At 45.5% G+C, this 15,764-nt stretch overlaps 1 long non-coding RNA gene across 1 annotated transcript in view; it reads left to right on the top strand.

Annotated features, from left to right (window-relative positions):
- Positions 1-419: 419 nt before the first annotated feature.
- Positions 420-15,764, top strand: part of LOC108349081 (uncharacterized) — a 70,511-nt gene continuing 55,166 nt past the window's right edge. The window contains exons 1-2 of the long non-coding RNA XR_015645891.1: positions 420-1,332; positions 2,924-3,025. This is a non-coding gene — a long non-coding RNA (uncharacterized LOC108349081). The remainder of the gene's footprint in view (positions 1,333-2,923; positions 3,026-15,764) is intronic.

The following is a 15,764-nucleotide window of genomic DNA, read 5'->3' as shown; positions in this document are numbered from 1 at the left end:
TCAACTCCGGAAAAACAAAAACAAAAACAAACAAACAAACAAAAAACCTTCTCAATCCTGCTTCACTGCTTCTGTATTAGAGTTTCTTGACACTAGAATTCCTACCCAACCCTTCTCCTAGGGTTTTAAAAAAGAATTGAATTCCGCTCAAAAGCTGTACCGGGATTGGGGGAGGGGTAGGGAGGAGCGGGATGGGGAGGATCGGGAAGGACGAACCACAGTTCAACCATCTTCACAACGCACTGGTTTTTGACTGCTTGAATCAAGAAGTGATTGCCGTTCTTGGCTCGTGGAAGAGGGATAATCTCAGTTATCCTCACAAAGCCGTTTGGGAAAGAAGGATTGGCGGGAAATAAAATCGGAACTAGTTGAAGCACAGAGCTATTGCACATCATCTCTCTCTTTGTTTTTCAAGACAGGGTTTCTCTGTTGCCCTGGCTGTCCTGGAACTCTGGGATCAGTCTGCCTCTGCCTCCAGAGGGCTAGGATTAAAGGCGTGCTCTACCACGCCCACTTCGACTTCATTGATTTTGCCTCCTTGAGGAACAAATAAGTACCGGCTGGATCTTCTTAAAGGCAAAGATGAAACCTTGACAGGCCCTTGGACGGAGATGCTTTCAAGAAGGGCAGGATGACTACTGTTGGGGTTTAAATCTCGGCTTGCGTCCAGACAGAACACACCAAGTCAACATGGTTCCACGTGGAGAGGCTTAATGAGAGAAGAAGAGTAGAAGAGGGGAGGAACAAAGCCATGAGCACGAGGAGGGAAGGGGGAGAGGGGATGGGGAGAGAAGGGACAAAGAGGAAGAGGAGGGAAGAAAGGAGAGTAATGAGCAAGAGAGAGCAAGAGAGCGAGGAGGGGCCAAGCAACCCCTTATATAGTGTCAGGCGTGGCTGGCTGTTGCCAGGCAACTGCGGGGGTGGAGCTTAGACAGAATACCGACAACTACTGTAGAGAATCATCTGGCCATCTTGGCAAAGAGAAACGATCTGAGCAGAAACTACTTTTACCAAACAGTAAAGATATTTGCCAACTGGCCAAAGCCCAGGGAACGAAGGGCCTGACCAGCATAGGGACGTCTATCAGGAGATCCTCCCTCTGCAACAAGACTCCATATCACCTCTGCCTTCCGAGGCTTGCAGAGGAAGTGGCTTTGCTTCCACACAGAGGTAGTACTAGGAAACTGGCCTGGACACGTTAGCCATGAAAATCTGCCTTTCAGTAAAAACTTCTCATTATTTAAATGATTTCACGTTTTTCAAGCTTCTGGCTGAGTACTTATCTGTCACCCACGTCACCCACAAAGCCCGGCATGATCGACAGCATTACAGGTAAAGAAGAAACACAAGCTTAGATTTCCATTAGGTCTCGGGCTGGTGGTGGCCCCAGGCAGACATGGCAGTGAGTTTTATCTGGGTGGAAATATGTACTATGAAGGAAACGAATCAAAAACAGATAAAAGCTATACATTTAGAAAGGCTCCGAATAACGGGTCGTTGTTCAAGAAAGGTAAAGACACAAGCTGGTAGTATAGGAAAGCTAGGCATAGTGGCCTGAACTTGTTACCCTAGTGCGAGGGAGGCAGGGACTGAAGGACCCCTTGACCCATTAGGCAGCCAGCCCGTCCTACTTTGGGAGTTCTGGGCCAGTAATGCACCCTGTCCCCAAGGAATAGAAGTAAATGGTATCTCAAGTTGTATTCTGGTCTCTACAAATATCACACGCACACGCGAGCGCGCGCGCACACACACACACACACACACACACACACACACACACACAGAGAGAGAGAGAGAGAGAGAGAGAGAAAGAGAGAGAGAGCCTAAACTGCTTCACACTTGCTATGTTTAAACAAATAAAACATGAACTTAAAAATGTCTACATAGAAAAAAATATAAATATAGTCAAACAATTCTGAGAAAGAACAGAGTAGAATGTTGCAGTAAATGCTCCAGCCTGTGCATTGGGAAGACAACTCAATTAATGTGAACACAAGCTCACGCCTAGATTGGGCAGATCCACCATGCGCTAATCTATTCCCCAGCTAGGAGATCCCTTCTAACTTACAGTTTCCCCAGGCCATGTGCTTCTGCTCCATTTTCCTTCCACCGCCTCTCCTCTTCCTCCATCGTTCCCCTCTCTCTCTCCTCCCTCCTTCTCCCTCAGACTTCAGTTCCACCTTCCCTTCCCCTGCCCAACCACTGGCTCGTGCCTTTATTTTTTTTTTTTTTCTTTTTCTTTTTTTCAGAGCTGGGGACCGAACCCAGGGCCTTGTGCTTGCTAGGCAAGCGCTCTACCACTGAGCTAAATCCCCAACCCCTCCTTTATTTTACAAGTTAAAATGGGGAGAAGATTCTGAAGAAGTCACCTGAGTATGATTCACTCCTCATCCCAGGCAGCCCCTCTTGGGGAAGCGGAATTAGCATCAAAATACGAACAGCGCCAGGGCAGCCCACAATAGTAGAACTTCGAGAAGTTCTATATATAATTCTACATATAATTGATATTTAAAACCATTACGCTATTTTAAAAAATAGAGAGAAAATTGGAAGATGGGTCAGAGGAAATAGCTGGTCTGAGGCATGTTAGTAGTGACAGCATCCAACACGGGGCTCTAACTTTTGTTCGGGAAGGGTGAATACCAAATTTCACTCTGATTATTAGAAATTCAGTGTGACACACATACAGTGTCTCCTCTGTGAAATGCGTGTTACTTTCTATACTGGACTTTCAATACCACATGAAATTTTTTGGGTTTATTTGAAATTAAATTAGAATACAGTTTAATATTGAACTTAATAATTGTCTCCTGAGATAACAAATGTGGAGATTTTATTCAGCGTGTAAGCCTTCCTTTATAGGTTTATAAATGGTTTACATTTGGTCCATAATGTTTTGTTTGATCTATTTATATCTTATTAGATTGAGGTTGGGAGGCTGCTAGTCTCACAGTTTAAGAAGAGAAAGGAAAAGAAATTCAAAGGAAGGCCAAAGAGATCGAGGAAACGGTAACCAAAAAATAAGGTAACTGTACATGAATTCCTTTATTGAGGGTGTTTCTAGAAGAGGTAAAATAAAAATAACATAAATTCGGTGTTATAAATGAGAGATTTTGAATCACTACTTGGGAGCTCTGCATTCAGATTTGGCAGATAACATACATCATGAGGGGCTGCCTTTAGAAAGGCAACGCAACTCAGTAATTTTTAAAAATTATCATGAATGTGGAAATCACTATAAGGGGTAATGGTAAGAACGAATCATGGGGAATAATAACTAACAAAGAATACGTGTACTTACTGTCTATGAAAGGTTCCGTCGACACCTTGGATCCCAGCATTCTGGAAGTAGAGGTCAGCCTGGCCACTGAGTGAGTCCCAGGACAGCCAGGGCTACATGGAGAAATGTCATCTCAAAAAACAAACAAACAAACAAACAAGATTCTAAAATTAAAGCCACTAAAGAGGTATAACACTTAATAGAAGATGTCAGCTAGACAATGGGAAAAAATAATTATACAAATAGAAAATAGTTTACCTTCATCTCATAAACAATAATATCAATGAGTAGTGAAATACAGGGTGGGGACATACACAGTTCTCACAGATTTCTTATTAATTTAAAAGAGACTAAAATAATGGTAAATTCTAATCGATACTTAACCATAAACTCAAACTTAATAGCACCGGTAGCGGCTCTGGGAACATTGTACGTTCTTGATAATACGTAATGGTAAGGGCACAATAGTCTGCCTCTTGATCTACATGACATTTTGGGTTTTGATCAACAAAGCTAACAGTGTCATGTGAGTCAGTGTAATTATATGTCTGTTGCTGGACATGAATGGGATTGCCAGGAACGACCAATGAAATCCAAAGCGGGATTCTGCAAAATGGCTGACTTAGAGTTTCAAACAGTGTTTTTAGAGAAATGAAGGGGGCGGGGACTAAGGTGGGGAGATGCTCTGAAGTGTCAAAATGGCCTCGAGGACCAACAACAATGGCTCTCAGTGAGATCCTGAATGGTCAAGGCACAGCTTGGATGTGATGGCATTATTTCATGCATCCTACCTTACGTAATAAATCTCACTTATGAACATTTACTGGCATAACGGTTATACCATGGTCATCAGGGGATATGTCTTTATTTTAAAGAACGTAAGTAGGGTGAAAGGGGAGAATACCTGCAAATACCTCTCTAAAGGTTCAAAAGTTTGTCAAAGAACAAGGACATGTGTATCACACGCAGAAGGCAGAGCCATGACAGAATATGGAATAAAGTGGAATGTCTAGGTTGGTTATTCTTTTTATTCCTCTTGCAACCTGTTCCCAGAATCGAATACTTTGAAAGTGAATAGAAGGAGGAAGAATGAATTATTTCACTCAGGGCCTGAATGCCGGGCTGTCGGGCTGTCGGGGGCTTTCCTGAATGGAATCTTTGACTCTACGACCAGCTGTGTAATGACTGGGGGGATTTAAAAGAAAAAGTCCCAGATGAAACAGATTCTGTCCCCTACCAAAGGGGAAAAAGAGTTCTACTCCCGAGCTAATGGAGCTGCCCGCGACATGCCCTGCATCGGTGCTCTGATGAACGGGTCCCTGATGTGCACGGTGGCACAGCTGTTCGATGGCACCCGAGAGCCGTCCTCATCTTTGCATTAGGACAAAGCTCCCCCAAGACTGGGTGGCACTCTTAAAGTATTGAATTTTACAGGGATCTTACAGCAACTGGGAAATTAAGATTCTGTAGGAGGACGGAACAGCTGGAGGTGAAAGTCCTTACTAAAAATAGAAATGAGTTGTCTCTTCACTGTCTCAAGGGTCATGTTGGGTTTGCTTGGTGAGCAGAGGCTCAGGGCGGGCAAGGGGGAGAGAATGCTAAGGAGTGTCTCTTTCTGTGTGTGTGTCTCTGTCTCTTTGTCTTTCTGTGTCTCTGTCTCTCTGTCTCCTGTGTCTCTGTCTCTGTCCCTCCCTCTCTCCCTCCTCCCTCCTGGTGCTATTGTGGCTCTAGCAACATCTCAGGCCAGGCTTCCTGCCAAGATCTTTGTCTTTGCCTGGCCTTCAGTCAAGTTCTGAGCTCTTTGTGTGAGTCCCTTCCTGTCTGCACCCCCAGCCCTCGCTCTTCCTTCTGTCCCATCAGCCTTTGCTTTCCTGTGAGCTCTCTCAGCCATAGCAGTTTCCCCCATTCGCTCTCGTTTTCAGTGAGATTCTCTTTCCCCGGGAGGTAGAAATGACTGAAAAGGAAAGCCAATCCTGAGCATGCGCAGGTGAACAGGCTAGGCAGGAGCGTGTTCAACACGAGGAAAGGCCTCTTGGGAGTTCTGATTTCTCGAAAAGACTCTAACAGTCCAGTTTTAAACAGACTCAAATGAACCTTGTACTACAGGCTGTAATCTAGCAAACAGACCTGGGTTGAAAACCCAGCTTCATCAGGACAGGGTTAAGCTCTGGAGGCGTCCCCGGGCTCATCCGGGGAAGGTTCGGCTCTCAGTGCAGCTGTCCGCACAGTGCTTTCTGGGAAGTGAGAGGATCCTGATGGCTCTGACCCCATCAGTGCATCAGTGTTTGAGTATTTGAGTATGAGCTCAAAATTTAATGGGATAGTGAGTTCTTAATTTAGTAGGAAACTTATCACTTACTTAGGAAGTGGGCTTGTTTGAATAGGTATGGCATATATATGTATATATATACATACATATACATATACACACATATACATACACACACACACACACACACACACACACACACACACACACACACACACACAGAGGTTTGTTGGGAAGCTGCTCTCAGTTGGGAGAATTCATTGCCTCAAAGAAGGAGGCCAAGGATGTCACCACTGGAGGGGAGGTAGAAGGGGAAGAGAAAGAGAGAAAGCGTGTGCTCAGAGAGAAGGAAAAGGAGTGGGGAGAGGAGAAGAGGGGGGAGAGAGACAGACAGACAGAGAGAGACAGAGAGACAGAGAGAGAGGCAGAGAGAGAGGCAGCACAGACACACACACACACACAGAGAGAGAGAGAGAGAGAGAGAGAGAGAGAGAGAGAGAGAGAGAGGCACAGAGACAAAGGCAGAGACAGAGACAGAGACACACACACAAGCAAAATGACCGGGTTATACAGCATAGAGCCTCTGGAGTAAAGTCCAGCCTTTGGGCTAAAAAGTTCAGGGTTGGGGACAGGGTGTGCCAGGAAATGATTCTGGGAGAATCTGGAGGCACCAGGTCTGCTTTACTATGTAAAATATGCACCTCAGCCCCTTGTCCTGGGTCTGAAACTTAGCAGTAAGTAACCCCTAGCCCATATTCTTTTGAGTTAAGACCAGTAAAACTCATTAGTTCACCCAGTTGGACCCTGGTGGTATCCATCCTTTACTCTGTCACAGACTCCTTATGTGGGGTGAATAGATGTGTGTGTAGGTCTCACTATGACAAGTTTTGTCACAGAACCCTCTCTTCTACCACAAACACGTGGGCTGTGCCTTGTTGCTTGGGGACCCACTCTAACACTTCACTGACTGGCCTAGTCAAAGTGATTAGTCATTCCCCAGTATGTTTTGTGCAACCTCAGGATTTTGCAACCCATTTTTTTTTTAGGCTTCTTATTGTCTTTCCACACAACTCCCTTTTTATTTTCTGTCCACGGCCTTCCCTTTCTCTCTTCTTCTTCCTCACTACCCTTTGCATATCTTACTTAACTTTGTGTTACTCAGAGAAAATACCAGACAAAATGCAGCTTAAGGGAAAAAGGGGTTTGTTTTGGCTTAAGGCAAGGGGAGGGGGAAAGGAGCAAGGCATGAGGCAGGATTGTGGATGTGTGGTGACATTACCAGGATGCATAGGGAACGAGGAAAATGGAGCTGGGCTAAATATTCCAAGGCCTACCTCAATGAACCATTTCCTCTAGCTAGGCCCCACTTCCAAGGTCTGCCTCAGCTGAGGACTGGGTCTTCAAACACACGAGTCTGTGGAGAATATTTCATATTTAAACCAATGACATATCTTCCTTTCTGACTTGATTTTGTACACTGTAGTGTGTGTGTGTGTGTGTGTGTGTGTGTGTGTGTGTGTGTGTGTGGCTTGTTCACTGCCATGTGTGCCAGGCTAGCTGACCCAAGAGTTCTGGGTGAGTGTCCTGTCTCTATCTCCCATCTGGCTGTAGGCAGACTGGAATTACTGATACTCTTCTGGTTTTATGTTGACTTGGGGATTTGAACTCTGATCCTTACACTTGTGTAGCAAGCACATTTTACCCACAGAGCCATCTCCTCAAACCCCTTTATTAATTTCTTCTTTAAAAGAAAATCTTTTACTCTCTCACCAAGACTTACAATCGCACACGTGCACGCACACACACACACACACACACACACATATACACACACACATACACACACATACACATACACACATACACACATATACACATACACAGACACACACATATACACACAGACACAGACACACACATACATACATACACAGACACACATACATGCACACACATACACACACATACATGCACACACACATACACACATACATACATACACATACACACACACACACACACACACACACCTAACTGAAAGTTAAATAATTAAGGGGAGATTGAAGGAAGGCAGAGATGTCATAAAGGTAGGATTAGGAGAGGAATCCACACATGCCATGACCAGGCATAACTGCTAGCTGATGCTACAACTTTACTGAGTTTTGCTAGCAGCTGACGAAAAGACGGAAACAAATCATTAAGAGTGGTGAGGTCCCCGAGATTAAGTACATACGTAAGGACAATAATTCTTTTTTTTTTTTTTTTTTTTTTTTTTTTTTGGAAGCTGGGGACTGAACCCAGGGCCTTGCGCTTCCTAGGCAAGCACTCTACCACTGAGCCAAATCCCCAACCCCAAGGACAATAATTCTTTTCTTGAGCTTTTTATTTTCTTTGTAGATTCTCATAAGGCGAACCAAGTAGCAAGGGCTGTCTAGCATAATCATGTATATACCTTCATAATAGACATGGCGATCCGTTTGGAGAGCAGTTCTTAGAACACCCTTTATATAAACTGGTAATATATAGCTGACGTGAAGTCTCAGCAAAGCATCTTCATGAGAAGCTAAAATAGCATCCTGTGTGTGTGCCCCAAGGTCCTACATTTCCCATAGGCTTTAGAGCTCTGTACACACAGGGATAGACAGATTCCTGTCCTGTAGACAATCAGTCTTTGGAGATCTATAATCAAGTACAGTCCTGAGAGTGGTCCCTTTCCGCCACAGTGAAGGGCAAAGAGATGTGGTTGGAAGAGGGGTAGAAGGAGGACTAAAGTTCTTTTAACTAAAATCAGCATTCAAACAAGCACCCGTGGCTGAACAAAGTTCCTCTACCTTTGCCTGTGGGGGGCTGAGAGACTAGCTCCAGGGACGGGCAAAATAGCTGACCATTCTGACATGCAAGAGTTCTTGGAAGTTTATTGTCGATTTTTCAAAAATTGGAATTCCACCTTGCGTGAGTTGGGGGGTGGGGGTGTGGAGAGCACATACATGTGACTTAGAAGGAAACACCTCAAAACATTGGCGGGGGAAAGCCATGACAGGCTGGATTTGGGCTGATGTCCCTTTCTTGCGTTCACAGTGCCCTTTGTGGTGAACACATGTCCCTTTGGTGGTAAGAAAAAGGACAACAACGAGAGTTATTTTAGGGAAGGTTAACTATAACAAGCTGCTTCCATAGCGTGCCATAGCCAGCGAGCGAGCCGGGGACATTCTAGCACACTGGTTCACAACTCAAGGCATTTTAGAACACTTACGAGGACTTTAAACGTAAGGGTACCCTGGCTCCATCCTCAGTTTAAATACAGTAGCACGTCTGAGGCAAGGGTTCGGGTACTGGCATTTAAAGCAATGTTCTATGCACTTATAATGTGCAGCTGGTTGAAAACTACCCCAGGCACCGTAGAACAGCTGCAGCCGTTTGGCCCCAGACGGCGTTAAGACAGACACTCTCTTTAGTGGTTTATGTATCTCCGTGATCTTGTCTTTGCCTTCTTGTTCAGCTTTGGCTCATTCCTTAGCTTTTAGAAGAATGTCCAAATAGGGTACGTTGTGGATTAAAAGCAAAGCAACACTGAACAGATCTACACAGCCCGGTGTCCTGACAGGGGTCATGGGGAAAAGGCATCCATGTTTCAGCCGCAGTTGGTTGGTTTGTTTTTAGTGATGTAGGGACAATTGAGTTGGACTTCTCAGTGGGTGTGCTGCTTTAGCAAAGACTGGTAAGGCCAATGGCTTCTATTCCTCCGTAGTTGGGGTTTTCTTGTGTGTGGTAAATCATTGGACATGAAGACCTCTTATCTGCTAAGATGGGTTGTTGTTTAAGAACAAGGTTGAGTTTTTTAATTCTGTGTTTCTATGGCTTAGGAAATTGCCTGGTGCAAAGTAGGTACCCAGTAAAAACAATCGTGTGTAGTCAAAGGATGACTAACAACGCAATAGGAATAGAATGGAGTAGCCCATGCCTGTCTCATGGTCGAGAAGGACCATGAAGTTCACTTCTCCTAACCCCAATGCTCAGATGCACAGGACGAGGGGGAGGCCGCCTTGCCAGAGCTCAGCCTCCATCACTGTCTGCCCAGTAAAGATCTCCTCAGCAAACTAAGTTGGTTCTAAGTGTATCCTGCCCTTTGGAAATTCTCAGTGGCACTTTAGGGAGCGCAGCATCTGTTTCTCCACCAGTGAAAGAGTAAGATCAGGTCTTAGGGACACGGTGTCTGGACGAGATATGTTCCAACTGCTACAGCATTTTCCCCGCATGGCTGGAATTTTTTTGCCTAAGAAACAAAAGATCCTGTAATCTGAACCTTGTAGCAGCCAAAATTTATACTTCTATGGGAAAGCTTGGTGTGAAAGATGTGTGTAAGAACCTGGGTACTGGGAATCATACTTACATGATATTTTAATGATCTATTTTTTTTCTTTTTTCTTTTTTTCGGAGCTGGGGACCAAACCCAGGGCCTTGCACTTTCTACGCAAGCGCTCTACCACTGAGCTAAATCCCCAACCCCTTAATGATCTATTTTTATTATCTTCAGAATTCAGTGTGTGTGTGTGTGTGTGTGTGTGTCTGTCTGTCTGTCTGTCTCTCTCTGTCTGTCTCTGTCTCTCTCTCATGTGTGTGTGTGTCTGTCTGACTGTCTGTCTATGTCTCTGTCTCTCTCTCTCTCTCGTGTGTGTGTGTGTGTGTGTGTGTGTGTGTGTGTGTGTCTTTATGAAGGTAGGTGCATGTGCAGGTACCCCACATTTCTAGAAGGGGGCGTTGGATCCCTTGGAACTGGAGTTATAGGTGATTGTGGGCTGCCTGACATGGGTGTTGGGAACCAAATTTGAGTTATCTAGATAGCTGTAAGTTCTCTTATTTGCTGGGCCATTCCTCCAGCCCCATTTACATTCTATTTTAGAAGCAACTTAGCCTTCCTGGGGGGAGGAGAGGATGGCCTGAGACAGTAGAAAGAGAATAAGGGTTCAGAGTCAGCTCGAACCAAGACTGAGCCCCGCAACCTGTGCCTCCTGTTGGGTTTGCTCTTTACCTGTGGAATCAGATGTCAGCTCTGTGGAAACAGCAATGTTGGAAGGAAGGCTGGATGCTGTTTCCTTTAGCTGCAGCAGCAACTGTTGTCTGTACTTCCCGTTGGACCTTGAGGAATGTTGGTATGATAATCGCAGGAAAGACCCTCTGCCACTGGAACCGAGTGCTGCTTCTTACCCTTGCAATTTCACGCCGATTTCACATCCACGGAGGCCACCGGGGAATCCATGAAGACGCACAAAACTTTGCCCATGTTTTCTTTAGTCACAGTGGAGGGGAAAAATAGAAATAGAAGAGTGGGAAGTGTAGTCTGTAGAAGTCATTTTTGAGCTTTGCGTGCTATGGGTCTTGTGGTCTTATAAACAATTCTCTCTCTCTCTCTCTCTCTCTCTCTCACACACACACACACACACACACACACACACAGAGAGAGAGAGAGAGAGAGAGAGAGAGAGAGAGAAAGAAAGAGAACGTCTCTGTGAGGCGGGGGAGGGAGGGGAAGAGAGAGTTTGTTTTCAGGAGCTTGTTTCTTGGGGCACCACAGAACAAACATGGCTAGATTGTCCAAGGAATAAAAATCATTAATAGAGCTGTCTTCTGGGTTCCCCGCCAAACCACTGTCTGTATACTCAGGGGAAAGAGTTCCAGCTTATTCACAAATCGTGTTATCTTTCCACAAGATATTCATTGTTTTGAAAATAGGAGAAAACCTCAACAGCTCTGAAGCATATAATTAGGCTTTCTCATTACCCAACAAGAATGCACCCAGTGCTGTGGGGATACACTTGAGGATGATTTGGGGGGAGGGAGGGAGGGAGGGAGGGAGGGAGGGAGCTCTGGGGAGGGGGAGCTGGAAGCAGGGGGCAGAGCAGCTGGCCCCCATTCCTCTCTTCTGTCTTGTTCGATTTTTTTTCTGCCTAAGGCTTCTCGCACATTGGCGGCTTTTCCACAGCAGCCTGGGCAGAGTTCTGCTGTGCATTCCCAGGCTTCTCATCTCCCCCCCTCTCCCTGGTGATCAGTGTAATAAGTGATTTCAGAGTATTAAAGTGAATTCCACTACCACTGAATCATATACAGAGCCAAGGCCAAGCGATGACGTCAGGAACATATGTGTTAGTCTGAAGGAAAAACTTGGCTTCGGGAATGAGAACAAGAACTCCGGTGGGGAAACCAGGGGTACAAACAAAGGCTAGAGGAAAACTCAGAGTAGTTACCTGAGAAGACCACCGCCCCCAAACATTTGTGCAGAATCAAAGCAGGTCTCAGAAGTTAGGATGCATGTGCTGCACCCACGCAGAGACTGTGGGGAGGGATGGACTCTGCTGGCTGTAATTCTTGATGACTATGATTTTACAAGCCTGGAATTTTCCAAGGAAGCTTTATTTTCATTCAGAGTGGTATCTATGAGATATTAATTCATTAATCACTGTCCACCATATCAACCAAACACCAAAGAAGATGCATTCGAGATCGGTGTTTATGTAAGCACATTGCAACGTTGGGATGTGGTCATTTCTCCTTGTATTCCTCTGAAGCCACGGGACGAACTCAGATCACTTCATAATTTGACCTCATGCTTGAGCTTTATGCAAACCTTCTTGTTTCCATAGCGACGAAATCACTTAGTATAAGAAGCCTGTGGAACAATATAGAAAACAAGAGGGGAATCTGACTAGAACAAAAGACAGAAGTTAGGGTCAGAATTTCTTGGGCTCTAGAAAATTTGTATTACAGTTTTATTGACCTCAGTGGATTAAGCCTTGGTGACACTAGGTATAAGTTTTGTTTGTTCTCTCCGATCCTCTCGGGACCCAGAACCACCTTACTCAATCTTCAGTCCTGCAGATGCCTGCTGTGCTCACTGTGCACCGACGTGAGATGTGTGTTCTTGCTCGAGCGTGTGCACACACATTGCTGAAGATCTGTGGTCTCTCGTTTTGAGTCTGTTTTCCTTGTCTCTCCAAATGGTCGTCTTCCTTTTCCTCAGATGTGCTCACTCTAGGATAAACCTAATTCTCATGTGAGTAGGTTGGAATGGTATACTGGAGAACATACTCACTCACCTAGCCATGTGTTTGTTAGAATGCTAGCACCGAGCAAACATCCTATGTGACAGACAGCAAGCACAGGAGACACAGCGGCATCAGCGGGTGGTTACAGTCATCATTGTGTGGTTTATTTATGAGGAGCTCAGTGTGAAACCTTCCCAGTCCCCAGGGACTAATAGCTCTCCCTTTGTACATTCTTAGTCCTTGGGATGCTTGATTGACAACTTCTGTCCCTTGGTAACTGAAGTGTTTGGTCCTTCACCTATTAACTTCCATGGATGAGAAAAATGTGTGCTCCAAACCTCGTTTTCCCATTCGCTAGACAGACAAGGCAAATACAAATGCAACAGAATAGTAGCACTTCAGCTTTCGAGAGATGAGATGGATAGGGTTGTGGGCTGTCATCTCCAAAACTGCTGGGGTGGGTCCCTTGCTGCGACTGGGCTGCACTTTCACCCATAGCCTGCCACAGGCTCTCTTCCTGGTGCCAAGCCTCAACTTCTTTGTATGACCCCTCTAATCTCGGGCCTCTAATCTTGAGACTGCAACTTCACAAATGGCCAGTCCTTGCCTCTCACAGTACCATGCCCAACTGCTCTCCATGACCCCTTTATGCTGGCTCCTTTACACTGCTGTTTATGTCCTTGGTGACAATCCCATGGTACTAGGAACCAGGCAATATGGATCATGAGGCTAGAAGACACAGGCTTTTGATCCAGATCTTGAGGTGGGATGACATATATATGCTTTTGATCTGGATGGACACACACCTTTAATCCCAATCTTGAAGGCCAAAGTAAGTTACATGAAAAGGTTGCCCAAATGCCTATGGTTTCTACTCCCATTACAACGCTGTCTGTGGCCAAGTATGCACCTATAGCCTCCTGGGCTGTTCCCTGCGATTGGTTGACTGAGGAAGAAAAGACTAGGACCTGGTTTACTGACGGTTCTGCGCGTTATACAGGAACCACCCAGAAGTAGACAACTGAAACATTATAACCCCTTTCTGGGACAACCCTGGAAGATATGGGTGAAGGAAAATCTTCACAGTGGGCAGGACTTTGGGTAGTGCACGTGGTATCACAGTTTGTTTGGAAGAAGAAATGGCCAGATGTACGATTGTTCACTGACTCATGGGCTGTAACCAGTGACTTGGCTGGATGGTCAGGGTCAAGATCATGACTGAAAATTGGTGAGAAAGACATCTGGGGAAGAAGTATGTGGCTAGATCTATCCAAATGGGCAAAGGATGGAAGATATTTGTGTCCCCAAAAGTGACTTCAGCTGAGGAAGAGGTCAATAATCAAGTGGATAAGAGGACCCATTCTGTGGACAGTCAGCCTCTTTCCCCAGCCATCCCCGTCATTGCTCAGTGGGCACATGAACCAAGTGGCCATGGTGGCAGCAATGGAGGTTTATGCCTGGGCTCAACACAGACTTCCACTCACCAAGGCTGACCTGGCTACCACCGGCACCATTTCCCGAGGTGACCAGTCAGCATCCTGGTGGCAGGGTAACTACCTTGAACCACTTCCTCTGTGGAAAGGACACTGTTTTGTTCTTTCTGGAGTAGATACTTATTCTGATTATGTATTTGTCTTTCCTGCATGTGATGATTCTGCCAAAACTACCATCTGCGGACTTACAGAACGCTTTATCCATCATCATGGTATCCCACACAGGATTGCGTCTGACCAAGGAACTCATTTCACAGCCAGAGAAGCGTGACACTGGTCTTACCGTGTTCCCCATCATCCTGATAGAATGGTCTTTTAAAGTTACAGCACCAATTAGGTGGCAGCAGCATGGAGGGCTGGGGCAGGGTTCTTCAGAAGGCAGGACATGCTTTAAATCAGCATCCTATGATACAGTTTCCCCCATAGCCAGGATCCACAGGTCCAGGAATCAAGGGGTGGAAAATGGAATAGTTTCACTCACTATCCCCCTAGCGATCCACTAGGAAAGTCTCTGCTTCCTGTTCGCACAGCCCTAAGTTCTTCTGGCCAGGAAGTTTTGGTTCCAGAGTGGGGAATGCTCTGGCCAGAGCCTACAAGATAAGCTATGTGTGTTCCCGTGGGCAGAGCTAGAGAAGTGACCCAAGCTGTCTGGAGGAGCCCAGAAGATCGTGTGTGGATCTCAGACATTGGACACTGAGTTATTTATACTGTTGGAGTTTAGTTTTGCTTGGTTTAGATTGTGGCTCTGCCCTGGTTCTTTCCTCTTGAAGAAGGCATTTGATTTAATTTTGACTTTTGCCAGAGCCCACAGCTGAAGGACCTTGAAATTTTAAAAGAGATCTTGGATTTTTAGAGATTGGCTATTTTAAAGAGACTGAAACGTATTTTAATTTTAAAGACGATGGGACTTCTAAAGTTTTTTATGTTTTTATTGTGATATCTCATAAGAAAGGAAGGGTTGTGGCAATGTATTTGTGTCTCGTGTTGACAAGGGGTCAGTTGTACTGGCTGGTTTTGTGTATCAACTTGACACAAGTTAGAGTCACCTAAGCTGAGGAAAGGCCTCAATGAGATCCAGCTGTAAGGCATTTTCTCAATTAGAGATCAATGGCAGAGGACCTTAACTACTGTGGGTGGTGCCATCCCTGGGCTGGTGGTCCTGGGTTCCATAAGAGAGCAGACTGAGCAAGCCATGGGGAGCAAGCCAGTAAGCAGCACCCTCCATGGCCTCTGCATGAGCTCCTGCCTCCAGGTTCCAACCCTGCTTGAGTTCCTGTCCTGACTTCCTTCAGTGATGAACAGTGCCGGGGAAGTGTAAGCCAAATAAACCCTTTCCTCCCCAACTTGCTTTTCGGTCACGGTGTTTCATCCCAGCAATAGAAGCCCTAACTAAGACAGGCTGGGTTGTTAGTTAGTCTATGTTGCTGAACATAATTGAGAGGAATCATCTTGAAGAGGAAAAAAGGTTTATTTGGGGTCACAATTTTGGCAATTTCAATCCACAGTTGGTAGAACTTGTTTCTTTGGGCCTGTGATGGGGCAGCCAAGCCCATCAGAGTGAGCAGCTCTTGCTAGAAGAAGGTTCTCACCTCAGGAGAGCTGGCTACCAAAGAGAGGGGGCCAGGTTCCCCTTTGGGGAACACCTTTAATGACCTAAATTCCTTCTCCTGGGCCACAACTCC

Source organism: Rattus norvegicus, chromosome 20 (assembly GCF_021556685.1).
Source record: "Rattus norvegicus strain SHRSP/BbbUtx chromosome 20, alternate assembly SHRSP_T2T, whole genome shotgun sequence".
Taxonomy (NCBI): domain Eukaryota; kingdom Metazoa; phylum Chordata; class Mammalia; order Rodentia; family Muridae; genus Rattus; species Rattus norvegicus.
This window is presented reverse-complemented; position numbering and strand designations above follow the sequence as displayed.